We start from the raw sequence: 19,471 nt of genomic DNA, 5'->3' as shown, positions 1-19,471 counted from the left end.
ATAAAATCGTTACAACTCCCCAATTGTCGCTACTTTCTAAGTAGCATGAGCGTTCGGAACATTTGCTGTTTCGAAAGCGTACTAAGTTTTTTTCACTAACTTGTCTATATTCTGCTATATCTGACAAATTTTTTTTGTTTTCCTTGTTCACTCCTCTCAAAAGCATAGGGCCTCGACAAGACTTGTCTTGCGTTGGTTTCGTAAATCTATTTGATTTCTGACAGGGTAGATGATTAGCCTGCCGCTATCAGTCCTAAGTAGTGGGAATGCCTACCTGTCTTTGCTTAAGAACAACGCCTTCTTACTGATTGGAGCGCCATCTGTGTGTCAAATTTTTCTGGCAGAAGGATCGCACAGATGGTTGAGGACTTCGCTAAATTCGATTGCCCTATTATCGCGATTGCCCGCTTCCTCTTGCTGGCGCCACTGATGCATTGTGTAACTGTGTGTTTTTCTTTGTTTTGCTTGTTTTAGCAGCCACAATGCAAATAATGCGTTGACCATTGTGCCGGAGTAAGGATGGGAAAGATAAGTTTTTGGGGTTGAGGAATGCGATTTTTGTTTTTTTTTTTTTTTTTAGAGAGAGGGAATGTAGGTACATTTGGAAAAGTGCGAGAGCCGTGTTTATGTGGGATTCGAACCCACAACCTCTGGGATGGCAAGCTAGTGCACTTACGCTAGACTACCGGGGCCGCCTGACAAAATTTTATTCAGTACTAATTTTTCGAATTTTTGAACAGTTTCTTCGGTCACTACCTCGGAGTTCGTTTTCCCAGGTCGCTCTTTCTGGCTCTTTCTCGCCTGACAAAATCATATTCAGTACTCATTTTTCGAATTTTTGAACAGTTTCTTCGATTACTACCTCGGAGTTTTCACAGGTCGCTTTTTCTGGTTGAAATAGCCTAGTTAATTTTTTCACCAATGTAGACGCCACTGCAGCTGAATGGGTTGGTGCTTGACTACCATTCAGTAGTGCCCAAATTCGTAACTTCGGTTATGAAACACCAAAGTGCTTTCCATTAGTGGTCGCTACTCCACACGCAACAGCAAGTCTCCAAGTGTATTTATGATATGAAAAAGCTCATCATCTGCCGTTCTGAGGCGGCATAAAACTGTAGGTTTCTCCATTTGTTGAAACCCACAAATTGAGGGTGCAGAGTCTCGAAGAGCCGATGATGATTTCTTGAACATAACATATGTAAGAAGGAATTTAATCACAGCTCTCCAAATTGCGAGTATTTCCAATTTCCGCTGACATGGTAAGGTTGCTTGTTCCAGGGACAAGTGTTAGAGAATCAAATAAAAAAGGGGTGTTATTTGTACTAGAAATAAGTCTTGCAATTAGTGTTATCAGTAACGAAATGTTGATTCATCGCTAAGTAACTTAGATCACGACCTTATCAGCCAACTCACGCATGTTCGCCTACAGGCAATACAACCCTGCAACGAAAACCTGAACTAAAAAAACAAATTTCTGTTTCAAAAGCACTAGGAACCAAAAAGTACTATGCGAACCAAGCTACTCATGTCGATGTAACTTTATGGGAAGGTTTTTTATTATAGAAATGTGCTCAGTTTTTTATCATCAACTACCAAGGGGTTACCGCTATTAGAAACAAACTTGTCCTCGCATTTGATATTTCATATCCACAGTGGTTTTTGACCCCGGGAAGATTAAAGGTTTACTTAATTCACGTACAGGGTCCGGCACTCAAAGTGTAACCAACTTTAGATCGCTCGCGCAGCTGACATCCGTGCATCAGATGTCTGTTTGGCTTTAATGACAGTCTAGGGTATTGTATACAAGCGCGCGGAAGCATTTTACCGAGAGTAAACGGGAAAAAAGAAAATAAGTAATGGATTTCAAACGTAATAGTGTGATTGCATTATATTAAGCTGGGAAATCAGAACCAGCACACCATTATTCGTTACAATGATACTTGAGCGAAATCTCCCACGAAGTGCCAATCAAACGGAAAGAACTGCAAGTATCTGACCATAGCATCCGCCGCATACTAAAAAATGATCTCAAAGTCAAGCCTTACAAGATCCAAAAGGCGCATGATCTCACTCCAAAGCAGCAACAAGTCAGACTGGAGAGAGCGAAGGAGTTGCTTCGCTTGGCCAAAAGCGGTAAATTTCCGAACATTGTGTTTTCTGACGAGAAAATTTTTCAAATTGACCAATTCGTAAACTCCTTCGATAGGGTTTATTTGACCGACCATTCATACGAGATTTTGAGTCATCGATTGGCCACAGGTAATGGTTTGGGCCCCTGTAACCGCAGATGGTTGCTTTAAGGGGTTATACGCAGTTATGACTTTCAAAAAAATCGATTTTTTTTATTGCATTTTTGTAATGTACATATATTCAAAAGTATACGCACGAAATTTGAAGTAGATCTAAGCAATGCTTTCGGAGTTATACCTAAATATGTAGAGATGCCTCGGCACGTTTTAAGGTAGGTATTGAAACTTTAAACGTGTTTTTTTCAAAACGGCATTTTTCAAGTCGGTGTACACGATATCTCGAAAACGGCTTGTTTGATCGGTCAACCGTTTTAACTCAATCTTTAAAGATACATTTTCTAGTAATTAATGGTTCCTTTTGTAAATCTGATACTTATTTTCCATTTTATAATCAATTTACGGCCAAATTTTAACTTAAAAATCGAAATCATTTCTTTTATTGTAAAAGCTGCCATTTTGTGAAAATTCACTATTTTGATTAGCCGAACGATTAATTACTAGATAATCTAATATATTAACAAAATTTGTTTGGTTTTTTGATTTCAGATAATCCAATCCTGAGTTACGATGTACACCGTAAATCGTCTTTTTTTAAAGGAGGTTCCAGAAATCGCCTGCAGCGCGCTCTATAATCAACATTTTCATAAATAAAAAATTTTGTTACGTTCTTGAAGGATACTTTTATAACCGCCAAAAATTTTCAAATTAAAATATTCTGAAGTTTCTTCAGGATAAATCCTTGACAACCCGTCTTTTATTTGCTTCATAACTGCGTATAACCCCTTAAAGCCGTGGGCAGACAAACATTTTGGTGGAAAACCATGGACGTTTCAACAGGACTCGGCACCGTCTCACAAAGCTCGAGTGTACCAAGAATGGCTAAAAAACAACGTTCCGAACTTCATAACGTCCACACAATGGCTCTCAAATTTACCAGGCGCGAATTCTTTTTGGGCCATTTTGGAAAGCAAGGTCCGGAATAAAAGATTCACCAGTCTCGAGGCGTTGAAAAAAGCCATTGTCCGCGAGTAGGCCAAAATTCCTGCAAATCACATTCGGGCAGCTTGCGATTCGTTTTTGGACCGCCTTAAGGCCATAGTCGAGGCAAAAGGTGGCCATATCGAGCAAAAGTGAATTAATTCTTAATTTTGTATTATTTTCACACATTTTTTACTTTGAATTGAATAAAAGTAATTTTCCAAACTAAATTTATGGTAGGTTACACTTCGAGAGGCGGACCCTGTATTTATGTTATACATTTTTTTTTTAATTTCTTTTTTCTAAATTTTGTTTCAAAGATATCATCGAGATAGCGCATAGCAAACGAGTAGGGAGTTATTTCATTCCACAGTGATGTGTGGTAGGATTTCATCCTTTGAGATTTGTTGAAAGGAAGGGCCATTATATGAATTTGGTCTTCGTACTCCGTGCCACTCGCTGGAGAAGTGATATCGGCATGCCGTTATCCTGGTGAATGATATTTTTTTTGTGCTGAGATGGTCTCGTAGGATTTCTTTCATAAACTTTAAGATCGGGAGATCTGGGTGCCCAGAATATGTCACCGAAGCTGGTTTTCAGTTTGTTAGAGAAAAAATCGCGCAGTATCGCCGTGGTCTCTCTGGCCGTGTGCGGCGTGGCGCCATCTTGCTGAAAGCATGTGTGTGTACTGACGGAAGGAAGGATGCTCTCCCATTATTGGCACAAAATAATCGTTCATCATGCGCCGATAAGAGACATCGTTCACAGAAATAAAGGAGGTTCAGGAAACTCATGACCCTCCCTAAGGATAAACTGAGAATGCTCACGGGCATTCTAACTGTTCATTGCAGATTGCGCAGTCATCTGTATATTATTAAGATATGGTCCACTGACTCCTTTCGTTTCTGCAACCAGTCCCCGGAGACTCCAGCCCACCTTCTTCTCGAATATAATGCTGTAGAGCGAAGAAGGTTGAGACATCTCTGACAGATGCAGCCAGAAGAAAAACACATACACTCAGCCCAACCCAGCTATATCTTAAGGTTATTAAGGGAACTGGGTTTTATAAGGTACTGTGATGAGTAGAGGGGCAAAAGATTTTGAGATTGAAGTGCAAATTTCAAATTCATTCATTCATATGCCCCACAAAGTATATTAGATAATTACCGAGTTTTTAATAAATACTCATCATTTCATTGAAAACATAGCTGCTCTATTTTTCTTTACAGTATTTAAAAACTACAGAATTATGGCCAAAAATAAATTTATATTCAGAGTTTTAATATACAGAGTATGAATTCTACAATTCTCTTACAGAAAATACAAAATTATGACCCAACATAATTTAGAATTTGTTGCACATTCTATCGAGAAAAATAGTTTAAAAGCCAAAAAGTATCAAGTTATGTTTTAGAAACTGATGTATCTTTTATATCATCAGTGATATGAAGTCTCAGCTTCAACGGTTAACGTTTCAGAAATCGTAAGCCTGTTTTTTTTTAATAAAGCGATCAATTTCAGCTAGCTTCCCAGTGTTATTGCATAATTTTTTGATCAATGATTTTATTTTTTTTCCATGCTAAGTATGATGAAAAAAGACAAGAACCGTATTAAATCATCGCATGAAAGTTTTCACGAGTTAATTCTCACTGAAAAAGGACGAAGAAGCTCGTAAGTGAAAACGTTATGCAACGCTCGCTCGACAACGTGGGCACTCCAAACATAAACACCCCAAAATGGGAACAAAATTTTTTGTGCATTGACTACTCTAAAATAAGGCATGGCAAATTTGGCCAGGCATGGTGTGTTTTTCCTTAGATTTGCTACATAAAAATGAGTTCTAAGAAACCTGTGTACTTGTTTTTTTTTTAATAAAAAGTTCTTTCGAATTCACATTTCATATGAAACAATAATAAAATGTGAATTGACTTGTGTAAATATGAATTTTTGACATTCGAAATCGTGAACACTTTTGTTAATGTAAACTCGCTATGTCCACAGAGGGAGTTTTATTACCCCTCATGTGAAACTTAGTAGTAGACGGCCTGCTTCACTTGCTGACAAATAACAGAATCCGCTGTCAGGGATATACGGATGACGTTGTAATTATAGCGAGAGGCAGGTTCGAGAACACTCTTTGCGATATACTTCAAAGAGCTTTAAACCTGACAAAAAGATGATGTGCTGGGGTAGGTCTTGACATAAACCCGTCAAAACAGCCATCATCCCTTTAACCAGGAAAAGAGCCTTACCATAAATGAAAGAGATCAACAAAATCGGGGTTGCTATTGATTTGGTCAGCGAAGTTATGTATCTTGACCTTGTCCTGGAAGTCAAGCTTAACTGGAAAAGGCATGCTGACGCAACCCTGTCCAAGGCAAACGTCTAGCAGCAAAATTTTGGGCCTGTATCCCAAAAATCCTGAGATGGTTTTAAAGGGTGGTTAAGTTTCAAGGGCCGGTGTTGATTTCGAATAAAATGCAATTTTTTTAGGAAATTTTTATTATTTCTCTTTATTATTATAATATTGGTATGGCTCAATAACGTGTAGAACAAAATATCGGCAAAATGACCGCCGCGGCCTCGGCGACACACCTCCATCCGATGGTCCAAATTTTCGATGACGCTAAGGCATAATTGAGGTTCTATGCCGTGGACCCTTTACATCATTTTACAATTACCTTTTTACATTACAATTTAACTACCCTTTACATCATCAGAGTCACTCTCTCGACAGTGTGGGCAGCACTAACTAAACTTCAGCACTTAGCATGCGTGTGCGTCAACGGGAGCGATGCGGACCTGTCCTACACCTACGGTGGAGGTGATGCTCCAGCTCACACTGCTCCATATAGTCATTCAGCAATCAGCCAAGCGTACCCTGCTGAACATTACTATGGAAGCTCTCGGGAGAGGAAAAGTGATGCCATCTAATAACATGGAAGTACTAAAGCTGCACCTCCCACTCACCCAGCTACCCACAGATGATTTGACTAAGGTGATAAAATTCGAAAAGAAGTTCAGAATTGAGCTTAACAATAAGTTGAACTGGAGTAGACCTGTATTTGAAAAGAAACTCCAGAAGTGGAACCTGTACAGATGGCTCGAAGACCCCAGAAGGCATAGTCGCTGAAATTCACGGCCCCATAACCAAACGGTATGTGTCGGTGGGCAGTTTTCCAAGCGTCTTCCAAGTGCGGATGTAGACCATCTGTCTATGTGCATAGTGCAGAGATAAACTTAGACAGGAATGTCCGGAATGAGCGAATTGTCATTCTGAGTTACAGTCAGACGGCACTCATGACCCTATCATCCTGTGAGATTACATCCTCACTGGTACTTAAGTGTATCGAGAAACTTAATCTACTAGGAATGCACAATTGCATCCGGCTAATTTTGGTCCCAGGACACAGGGGTATAACTGGGAACGAAGTAGCGGACGCATTGGCGAGAGAGGCTGCAGCTTCGCCTTTAATAGCACAAAAGGTCCCATGAGGTCGATTCATATACATACATATACTGATTCATATACATATCTATCTCTCTACCTAATGTGAACTCTTTTCGTTTTAAATAGTTCACGCTATCGAGCGTGCGTGCTGAAAAATAGATACCAAAACCTTTCAATAAAATATCGAATCACAGCTCATCTCACGTAGTATTGCAAAGGCGCAAAATATAAAAGACCACCCTCGTATCAAAATTTCGTTTGAACCCCAAAATTCCTTACTCGCATGATGCACTCCATGCCTACAACAATCCCTGCTTTATAAAACATCTTTAGTTTGAATAATTTGTCAGTTTTTATTTTCTTCATTCAATTTATTCATGATTTTTTAGTTTATTAATGATTTCACTGAAACATCGATACCGTTGTTGGTACTAATATAGTATTCAGTAGATTATTTTATTTATACATATACAATACATATCGATTTATTTAATGTATATATACATATATGTATGCATGTTTGTATGTAGCTATTGACTTAAAGGATTTTCTTAATCGTTTTTGAATTTGTTAAAATGTTGCAGCTACGAATAGACATCGGTGTAAACAGTTGGTACTTTCAATGCAAGTATAAATGAGTGTATGTGTGCAGAGAATATGTTTATATGTATGTATATCGCTTTTTAGTCTCTATGCATTTGTTTGTGTGTATATATGTATGTATATAAAACTTCATTGTATTACAATTTCTTTTTTTAAAACAATTACAATATTTTATTTATTTATATTAATATTTCGTTTGTTAGCGCTACTAACTACACACACTTTGACGCTTGCTATTTATTACAATACATAATTTATATATTTATATATTTATTTAATACAATATATGACATTATTTAAATATTGTGTTTGGGCTTTGTTTTTTTTTTTTATTTAAATTCATTTCAATGGCCACGTTCGTGGGGTTGTGTGAGTGCGACAAAGCCGCTTTGTGTCGACGTTCTTTTGGTTTGTTTAACTTTTGCAAGCAGTTTACTTATTTATTTATTTATTTATACTTTGCATACATTTTCTGTGGCTTTTTTGTCATTAAGCGTAGCTAAAAAACTGTTTGCCGGTAGGTGTTTGTTTTCTTTGTTTGTTTTTTTTTTTTTGTTATAAAATCAATTTTTATTTGAGTTTAAAAGTTGCTTAATATTTTTGTTTTTTAAGTTCTTCATTCGAATGCTCGCTGCTGGAGTGTTTTAATGCGTGTGTGTATGTGTTTATATGTATTTGAAAACATTTCCCTTTCAACAGGCAGGTGCTTAAAACAGCTTTAAATCTAATTTCCAGATATTACAAATGCAGTAGATATTTTATTTATTTTGGAAACAAAAAAATATAGATTTATGAAAACGGTCGGCTAAAAGCTGTATAACCTTGTATGTTTGTAGATGCATATGTGTATGTATAGGTATATGAAAGGTAAATGCAAGAGCCGAGTTCGACACTTGACTCAATACGAAATTTCAATAAGAGTAATCGAAATGCGTGCATACATACATTTGTTGAAGGTGGCGCAAAATTAATCACCCTGTAGGAAGATGTATAATGTTTGCAAATGGCGTCATATGTCAATCATATTTAACACTTGTGAACTAGACAGCTGCAGTATACAAACAGGCAAGCTACGGAGCTTATAAAGGTCAACATAGAAATTTCCAACACTCAAAATAATGTTTTCGTATTAGTAGAAAACCAAAATAGATGATTAATTGTGCGCCTCCTTGTATGTTAAGCTAGAACTCCATAGTGGCTGCAGCGAATGGTATGGAGTTCCATTTTTAAAGATTGAAATACGAATAGATGCTTTCCATTTCAATTCAACCGGGCTATTCGGGTCATATTCTTCGATTTCGATGTAACTGAAATATGTTGCTCTCTGGTCAAAATAATGAGACACGTATTTTTTTGTTCGCCCGAAAAAAAATTTTTTCAAGAGTTATCGGCAATTTTGTTTTTCGGCTCAAACTCGGTTTTTTTTAATTATATAAGAAAAAAAGAATTTAAATGCCCATAACTTAGTCAAACATGAACCGAGTTTTTATTTTGGAAAAAACAAAAAGTGCGAAACAGGTTTTTTACTCAAAAACAACTCATTTTAGCTACTGGGCATTCATCCTAATTGAAGTTTGAGGTGTCCTCTTGATTTGGAAAAAGTTATAAAAAACAAAAAAATACACTATTATAAATATTGAATTTCGAAAAAATTCCATTTTTTTTCGTTTTTGCTAAATAAAAAATTTTCAACTACTTTTTTGCAATTGTTTCTACATGAAGTCGCTCGTGTAAGTAATTACGATCATTTTGAACCCAGAATTATTAAAATCGGTTCATTTTTGAATAAGTTATGGGCATTTAAAAAAATTTTTTTCTTATATAATTAAAAAAAAGTCAAGTTTGAGCCGAAAAACAAAATTGCCGATAACTCTTGAAAAAATTTTTTTTCGGGCGAACAAAAAAATACGTGTCTCATTATTTTGACCAGAGAGCAACATATTTAAGTTACATCGAAATCGAAGAACATGATCCGAATAGCCCGGTTGAATTGAAATGGAAAGCATTAATAATAAATTTTTATGACCGCCTATAAGGGATATTGAGCAGTAGAGCAAAAACAACAAGGGTATTTTGTTTTTTGCTTTTGATCCCTAAAATGTCGATCTATAAATAAAGATTGACAGTTAAAAGTAATTTTAACAAAATTTAACAATTTAGAGGCTTGGATAAATAGAAAAAATCAAATCAGCTACTCTACTGACCTATCTGTTCGATGTGCTTTAACTCACACAGGCTAAATTTGCACATTTGCGAACATTTTACTAAAATTTAATTTAAACTTTTTGGTATCAAAAGAATCATTGATTATAAAAATTATTGTTCCCACTACAGTCAGCTCTACGTTAACGGCACGGCTCGGATTTGTATCCGGCCAAGAACTGTCACTGCAGCAGCATTCCCCGCAGATGTATAGGGTATATTTATGCTGCCACACCAAAAACAACAATGAAAGGACGGAATTATGAGGACGGAAATTTAGCCTTAACATACAAAAAAATTAACATGATTTTTATGCGATCTCAATAACATTTAAGACGGATCTAAATGATGCGGCGAGCAATGTGTGGCAAGTTTTGGCGAGTTTTTATAAAATCGTTGTCGAATGGCACCGTATTTCTTGCGTTCATCATTTGTAATAAATTTTGTATTAAAATTCAAATAATTTGGCTTCGCATAGAAGAAAGAGTAATATGTGCTCTAAGTTTGATTGAAATATATGAAATCTTGCTCAAGTTACCGTTCGCACGGATGGACAACCATGGCTAAATCGACTCACATCATGCTGAGCATTTTGTTACAACGAATGCTCGAAATTTTTTTTATATGAAGGAAAACACCCTACACCCTACAAAAAGAGAAATTGTCAAAAATCAACGTAATTTTTGAGCCACTTGAAGCTTGCACAAAATTCAATGGACTACAAATCTGCATTCCGATACCAATTAAAATTATTAATTAATAATCAAAACTGGTCAATATGTGGTATACACTTTCTTTTGGCCCTGACTGTATGTACATACGTGTATATACGAGCATATGTATATATCTATTCCTTTTGGCTGTTACATGTGAAAAAAATTAGAATACCCTTATGCAAAAGTGTAGACAAATATAATATATGCAATATATACATATATGGGCTATACCCACTGTTCGATACATGCAACTCGCAAAAAAATATAGCACCTCAACATTTTGACAAGTTTGTACCATTTATTTTTTTATAAATATATATCATTTTATAATAAAGACCATATTAATCCAAGTTTTAAACTTTGTAGAAAATTTAAGACATTCGATACATTTACATCAAAATTTCAAAATTGTTTATCAGAATTAAAAACAATAACCACATGAAAAAAATCAAGTATAATTAAAAGCAAAAAGGTAGTATTTTTAATAAAAAAAACTTTCATTATTATATCAAACATTTTTTTATTTTTTTTTTTAATATTTTTTATAAATTTTTTTTTAAATTTTACTTGATTTCTAATTAATTGAAAAATTTAATTTAAACAATAATTTAATTAAAAAAGTATTGCTTTTAATTAATTTTTTTTTAAATTTACCGAAGCTATTGTTTTTTATTTAATATATTAATATTTAATAAAAACAAAGCAATAGAATTTAATTTTTAAAAATTATAAAAACAATTTTACTAAAAGTAATAATTTTTATTAAAAATAATAATATTTTTTTTTTAATTAAAAAAGAAAATTTTAATAAAAATAATGTTTTTTATTTAAAAAAATTGTATTAAAAATAATAATTTGTTTTTAATTCTAGTTGATTTCTAATCCTTTTTCCATTCACCGATACTGCGCATTTTTCCCATATAAAAACAATTTCGTGAAAAAAATGCGTATAAAAAATTAGCTGGCTTTTCCAGCAACTTCAACCTTGCACTTTATTGTCCTAAAATTTCATGAGCTGCAAAACTGCATACCCAATATTTGGTAAATTCTGATTAAAAAGTTTAAAATTTTTATGAAAATTTGTCCAGTTATTCTAATAGTTGCATAAAGTTCGAAATTTGGATTTATATGATTTTTGTTAAACAATGAGCTATACTTTGATAAAAAAAAATAATGAATATCAGAAAAAAGAAAAATATAAAACTTTTGATAATTTTTTTATTGAAAAACGTCAAACAGCTTTTTACTTCAATCTATTTTACCCAATGCCTGTCTTTGATTTCTCTTATACTGAGCAAAACCTATTTTCGCATATGGATTTATTTAAAAATTTTTTTTTTTGTTGACTGGCCGCATTTTTAATAAAAAGTCCGCCATGGATTAAAAACAACAACGCAAGTGGAGTTAATACATTTTTCCAAGAGCTAAATTTTGTGCTTAGTTGCAATATTTAAATTATTACTCATTCTTAGTTGTACCTAAGAATTCATTTTAATAAAAGTTGAGTTGAAATATTTGATTTTAGTAGGCAAATTATCATGTATTATTGACCTGAAAGCTAGATTTGCTAAAGGCTCAAACCAGACGTTCGCACGACAGTCAAGTGTGCATTATCCGAAGAACCTAGATTTATTTTATCCAACCAAGGAGTATAACCTACCCCCTATAGCAGTTATAAAATCTAAAATAAACCACAAAGCAAATCGGAGATTGCTTAGAAATCAAAATACACTACTTTTACACAGCTTTCAAATAAAAACTCGTTTCGAGCTCCGGTAAAGGTTTTCGTCAAATCCACTTAGCTCTCAATGTGTTAAGGTACTTGACCACCTTATAAGTTTCAAAAAATTAAATTTTTTTTTTACATTTTTTCAATCCTTATACTTTTAAAAATCATCACCTGAAACTGTTTTTTTAAATTCGAATTCTAACAAAGTGAAATCAGTGAAAATGTGCAGGCGCATCCTGCACTCATTACTTGCTGACTCAGCTGAAAGAAAATAGCAAGTTTTAACTTTAAACGCGTTTTTCCAGAAATTACTTTTTTTCGAATGGCGGACACTTTATCTCCGAAACTGCTTAGCCGATTTTAATGATTTTGGTCTTGTTTTATTTGTTAAGATGTTTTGTATGCCAATTTACCACATTTTGCAAAAAAAAAGTTAATAAAGTATTGCTTTTTAAGCATAACATTGTGAAAAACAGGGGTGTTTTCTTAACTTTTTTTCAAACATCCGCCATTTTTTTATTATTTTTTTTTTTTTTTGTCAGTTTGTGGTAAATTCTCACGCAAGGAACCTTCCTTTTGAAAATTTTGTTTCTCTCTTTTGTTTTAGAATTACCATTTCTAAGATTAACTGTCCGCCGCAAGACATGATTTTCTTCAGGCCTCGACTTTGGCGCCTCCTGGATATATGTTAAAAAAATAAATTTTAATAAATCTATTTTTTTTTTGTATTATATAAGCTCTAAATAAAAATTAAAAAAAAAATTTATTTTAATATATTATACAGAACATGAAAAAAAAATTATTGAATATGTTGTACTTTTTAGCTTTCCAAGGTGGTCAAGTACCTTAACAACATTTCTCAAAAGTTGGTAGTTAGTCTAAACTCAACTTAACCTAAAAGCTGTAGATTTTAGAATCCAAAGTTATTTCTTTACGTAAATTGAGAGCCATGAGATAATCATGCTGCCATATAATTTGTTTACCTATTTTTAATAATATTCCTTCAAATATACCAAATAGCAACGCGTTAAAGCAAACTGTTGAAAATAAATACAAAGCAAACAAAGAAGCATTATAAATATGGAAAATGAAAAAAATCGTTGATGCAATCTTGATAATATGCTGAATAACAGCTCCTAAGTTTCTACGAAAACTACGTAAAGTCTTAAGTCTAGGCTAACCGAACTCTAACTTAGAACTTGGATTCCTGCTCTTTCTCGCTTCTTATTTTTTATACGCTAAAGCCCATTTTTTTTCGATTCAACGTCGACGCCTATTATGTGCAGTGCTGCAGATGTAAAATAAATTTGGATTTGATGATTTATGTTTTTTATATACTAGTTGATTTTTTCATTTTTCGTACATATTTTTTACAAATAGACAAATAACCCCTTTACATGGATAAATTAAACACAAAAATTGGTCTCGTTGATTCGACGAAGAGTTAAAAGATACACATTTACGATTCGTGCATATTTGGGCTGGGCCCAATAACTTTAAAACTACATATATACAGTATATATGTATGTATGTCATTTTTGAGCAAACAACATAAAATATATTTATGCAAAAAGTTAATATAACATTCAAATTAATGAAGGCTTTTTAATAAGCCTTTTAATAAATTAATCATATGGTAGCATGACTCTCTCATCGCTCTCATTTTACATAATTTACGTAACTTAAGAATCCAAAATCAACAGCTTTCTTAAGGCTGGATTATTCATTTGTATATTTTCCCTATTTCGTAGGTTGCTCATAGGTTTGTTAAGTTGCGTTTAAGTCTAGAGTAATTACACCATTCACACTGTCAAATACAAGCACACTCTGTTAAAGGATTAGGGGTAGTCAAAATTTTCAAAACATTGGATCTTTTTTTGCATTTTCATAAAGTATAATATCTTAAAAATATTGTATGAAAATTTTAAGTGCATCCGACAAATACTTTTCGAGTTATTCAACAATTAACAAAAGGCGCTCGGGCGCTCCGGAGCGTGCGAGAGCAAGTAGCAAAGCTTTAAATGCGTTATTCTCAAAACTAAGTTTTTTGAACTGGTGGTCATTGTAACTTAAAAACCGCTTGGCAGATTTCAATAAAATATATACTGCTTTTGAAAAACTAAAAAAAAACTCGTGCCTGATCGAAGGATTTTTTCTTTCAAAATCTCGATTTTTATTAAACAATTAGTTGGCGGTTTTTTTCTCGAAAAAAAAGCTTCGATCAGGCGCAAGATTATCTATTAGTAAAACTAATTTCTCTTGTCCGATTGATTTTAGATGAATATCCAAGAACTTGTGATGATGAAGGAACTTCTAGAGAAACGGGCTCCACACAAACAGCGATAACTTTTACAATTATTAATTAAACCCTTCAATACGATTTGCATGTAATATATTTTATATAGCAAATTTATAAAAAAAAAACTTGTATCTCTATTTAAACAGAAAAATCGTATGGAAATCTCATTTACTAAAAACATTTACTAAAAGGAATAGGACCAATAAAGTTGCTCAACATTTGTAATAATAACATTTTTTGTCACCTGAAATAATTTCTTTTGACTTTTGGAAACTTATGATTAACTCTACTCTTAAATAGAAGTCAGTTTGAATATCGCGGTCCCCTGCAAATTAAGCAGAAAATCTGTACATACACACACACATACTACAGTTAAACTTTCAAGAATATTAAATAGAATAGAAATTTCATGAGAACAAAAAAACTTTAAAAAATCTGTAACTTATGACAAAAGTACTCGAATCGACTTCCCACTCTCCAACTGTCAATCATTATAATAAATCAGTAAAAGTTTAATTAAAATACTAAACTTTATCTACTATGAATAACTAGAAGGCTTGCATCGGCATCTAAAAGCAGGTACATTTTCATATGCCTCAGTATGGCAGCGATGACATGACGCAAACTAAATTAAAGTTTCATCAGCGGTATTCACTGCATTGACCGTTATAAAAATAGAATACAGAGATACTCGGACTGCCCTTTTAAAGTATATATGTACATATATATATATACAATATATATGTCCACTCAGATTTCGGTTCCTATAACTAATTTAAAAAATTAATTTCTGAAGCTCATTGAAATTTTTACTGTACGCAAACTTATAAATTTTATAATGAAAGATCAGATTTCATTGATGTTAAATTAAAGACTACACATATAAATAAGTTATTTTTTCAATAGGGCACGGAAGTGTATAAACAATTCTAAAGCACTCGCTCTACAAGGTGGCGCAAAATTAATCACTTTATCGTAAATTTGTAATTTTTTTAATGGAGTCATATGCGAGACTTGTGAGCTATACGGCTGCAGTATGCAAAGAGATAAGTAATGGAGCACTTATACGGTCCAAATAAAGATTCCCATCACCCAAAATCATTTTTTTATTTAGTAAAAAAGTTATTTAAAAACAAATTTGGATAATTAATTTTACGCCACCTTGCATATTTAGTATATGGGATTGCTAAAGAATATGGGATTGTAAAGTTTTATATCAATTTGGAAACAAGTTCATACAAATTTATAATTGCGAACACGAAAAAAGCAGTACCAACAAAATTTTACTTTTTTTTAATTTTAATCTATGATGTGATTAGAAAGTTTTTATTATTGTTTTGAAATATTATTCTATTCTTTAGCTGAACACATATATAAATCAATTCAATAACAAAAAACAGAACTTTTTATAAGACATTTCTGGGTTAAAATTAATATAGCAGTGGTCATATAAGAAACGCATTCTGACCAAATTTATAAAAAACTTAAAGAGCTACTGCATTGGCAAAGTTTTCTGTCTGCAAAAGTTGGAATTTATATTAATTGAATTTGCCAAATTTTGTATTACGACAGCACAACGGCGGGGTATTGAGTCCACCATTTGCTCACATCGCTGCTTGGAATCTTCAGCCACGCATCTTTGCCCAAATTTGTTGAACGTTACTCGGTTTGGCATTGTTTACAGTTTTTTTTAAGTTCCCCTACAGTATTTCTATAGAATTGAGGTCGAGGGACTGAGCTGGAAATTCCATAACCGCAATTGCATTTGCGCGAAACCAATTCTTAAACTTCCGACTCATGATTTTAGCATCATTATACTGCTGGTAGACCCATTTTATTGACATTTCCTCTCTGCAATACGGCAACATAACATTACAAGCATTATTTCTACATAAATATTGGTGCCCATTATGCCATCAAATATCCGCAGACCATAATTTTTGGGCCAACATCTTTAATGGTTTTTAGAGTGTATGTGGGTGATTTTTGGTGCCAGGTGGACGTTTAACATATTGCCGTGAATCCGTACACCATACAAAACTATTTTATACTCGTCAATCCATAAAATATTACGCCCCGTGTCAGCGGAACAGCTAGCATGTTTTCTTGCAAATTCCAAAAATTTTGCTTTGTGTTTTGGTGTCAAGAGTGGCTTTTTTCGTAGGCTTCCGTAGTCTTCTACGTACAGTAAAGTTGTAAACATTTAAGTTAACCTCTTTTTTAATTTGTATAGCTGACTTCATGAGATTCTCTTTGGCTTTACAATTCTGCGATAGTTTTGCAGGGAAGTTTTTCGTTTTCCTCCCATTTTTCCCGGCTTTTGCACAAATTTGAAATCATTTTTGCTGAACATAAAAGACTACTTTGTATTTCTGAGTAAGATCTACTCACAATGCCAGATATCAATATTCGTTGTTCGACCCACTTTAGTCAATACATAAGAAATATATGCATGACACTCTCCAAAATTAAAAAAAAATAAATAAATAAAATATAAAAAACGAATTTTCGTCTAAATCCTTGCAAAATTTTATCAATTTTTCTTGTATAACCTCAAAAAACTGAAGGTACTACTATTTCATTGTTACACTTAAAAACGTAACGCCGCCAATAAAGAACTGTTATTTACGTAGTTGACAGATTTATTTAGATTAACTCGACGCATCTGAAATCACTTAACCAATCGTAGATATTTGGTACTAAGATTTTCTTTTGTATGATTTATAGAAAAAAAAAAAAAATTACTTCAAAATAATTTTTATGGAGTACTGCTATTTTCATGTTCACAGCTGTACATACATTGAAATATCACTGTTATATAAAAAATAACGGATTTAGGAGTATTACATTCAAATCATCATTGGCAAGACTGGAATATTGCTTTCACATCTCAGACCACATACGTGCGTATGTAGGTATGTATGTTTGTATGTAAGTATCTACATGTAAAGATATATATGTGCATTTGTGTGCCGTAGTTAAAATTATAAAACAAAAAACACAAATCCAGTGCTTAAGCTGAGTATGCATTTTTCACAACATTCATAGTTTTTTTTTTCTTTAATTGACGGTAAAATTTTTAGAGTAATATGCCAGGAACTGATATTTTTCTTGTGTGGGTTACATCGATTTATTTATTTTATTTTATTTTTTATTTTTTTTTTTTTAATTAATTGTTTATTAAGTTCTGCAAGTTCTGGTTTTTCGATCGGTTTTTACGATAGAATGAGTGAAACGGTAATAATTAACGGCAAAATAATAAAAAATCGACTTTTAATGATAAAATCACTCAAACACACATAGATAATTTCGATTGCTAAGATTTCGCTAAAAACAAATTCATATAGTGAACATAACTGAGTGCATGACGATTTTTTTATATTTGCAATATTTTTCGAGTTGGAACTTTTTACTCACTTTTTTCTATATATTTTTTATATATTGTATTTTTTTTTCAAACTTTACACAAAATTTATGAAATTTAAACAATTTTTAATCTGCCTCTTTACAAAATTTTCAGTTATGCAGTAACATGGCTCATGAAGTTTTAGTAAAATAAGTGCAAGTTTGAGGCGGCTAAAAAGTCGAATGGGTTTTTCCACTTTTAACTGACATCTTTTTGTACTTTATATATGTCTGTATGGGTGGATCTCCGCGTAGCGCAGAATTCCATGTCCCAGACGTTTTGAAATAAATAAATAGTATTTACAGTAATGAATCCAACGTGAAAAAGTAATTTCTGAGTTTAAAAACGAAAACCAGTAGTTATATATATTAAAAAAAAATAGAATTTTCTTGAAAAGTGCAGTTGAAGGTGCCAAAACGTCACGGTGAAGCCTGTCCCCAGCATCACTTATAAAATAAAAACCAACATTTTAGTGAAGTACAATAATCAGTGTAACTGTTATTGACATTTTGGTATTATGCAAGGTAATAGAATTGAGAAATATAAAACACTTATTAAAAAAACCAATTTAATGAGTTTTTGGATGATATTTCTTGTCCCCAGTTTTTTGCGTCACGGTGAAGCCTATCAATAAAATTGGATTATTTACATAAAAATAAATGTCAAATTAGTTTTACTCTAGTGAAAGCAACATTTAACTTTCCTAACTTGATCCACTAAGGTAGAGATTAATCTCATGATTGAATTTTTTGTTTTTATACCTTGGAAGCAATAAACTTGTATTGCGAATAACAGAATCGTCACGGTGAAGCCTCCATATACCTTGCAATAAAATTAATAATTATTTATAATTAATCTTAAATAATGTGTAGTACTATTAGTCTAGTAAATATAAATGGCCTCAACATGGAAAAAATTGAAAATCGCCGACAATTTGTTTAAAAAATCAGTATTACGTGTGCGTCACGGTGAGGCCCGTGAACCGTGTGCTTTATTCAAATAGTTACACGTGCAAGTTTAGTGTATTTGTGTAAACCATATAACAAATATAAGGGTAAGTCTTATTTAATTCTCCTACAAATCCAACAACTTACTTTGGTAAAGAATGGTCGGTCAATAGCTATATAAAGGGTGTTTTTTTAGAGGTTAGGTTTTCAAGTTGGCACTACTTTTTTCGTAGATGGTCTTTTTGACAGCTGTCACTTGATTTGTGCTCAGTTTGGTTAGCCATTTCATAATGAATAGACTTACACCTGAACAACGTTTGCAAATCGTGCAAATTTGGGCCCAAAACGAGATGGCCACCGATCCCGATTTTCACAAGAAAATTTTGTTCAGCGATAAGCTCACTTTTGGTTGAATGGGTATGTCAATAAGCAAAATTGTCGCATTTGGAGTGAACATAATCCACAAGCCATTGCTGAGACGCCGTTACATCCTCAAAAAGTCACTGTTTGGTGTGCTCTATGGGCAGAGGGAATCATTGGTCCATATTTCTTTAAAAATGAAGCCGGCCATAATGTTACAGTCAATGGAGAGCGCTATAGAGCCATGATTAATGACTTTTTCGTGCCTGAATTGGACGATGTTGATGTGGACGACCTTTGGTGCCAACAAGACGGCGCTACATGCCATACAGCCAACGCAACAATCGATTTATTGAAGGAAACTTTTGGTGAGCGCATTATCTCGCGCCGTGGACCTGTGGCGTGGCCTCCAAGATCGTGCGATATAACACCGCTGGACTATTTCTTGTGGGGCTATGTGAAGTCGCTTGTCTACGCAAATAAGCCCGAGACGATTGACGACTTGGAAGAGAATATTCGGCGCGTTATTGC

The sequence above is a fragment of the Anastrepha ludens genome, chromosome 2 (assembly GCF_028408465.1).
Source record: "Anastrepha ludens isolate Willacy chromosome 2, idAnaLude1.1, whole genome shotgun sequence".
NCBI lineage: Eukaryota > Metazoa > Arthropoda > Insecta > Diptera > Tephritidae > Anastrepha > Anastrepha ludens.
Note: the sequence above shows the minus strand (reverse complement) of the source record.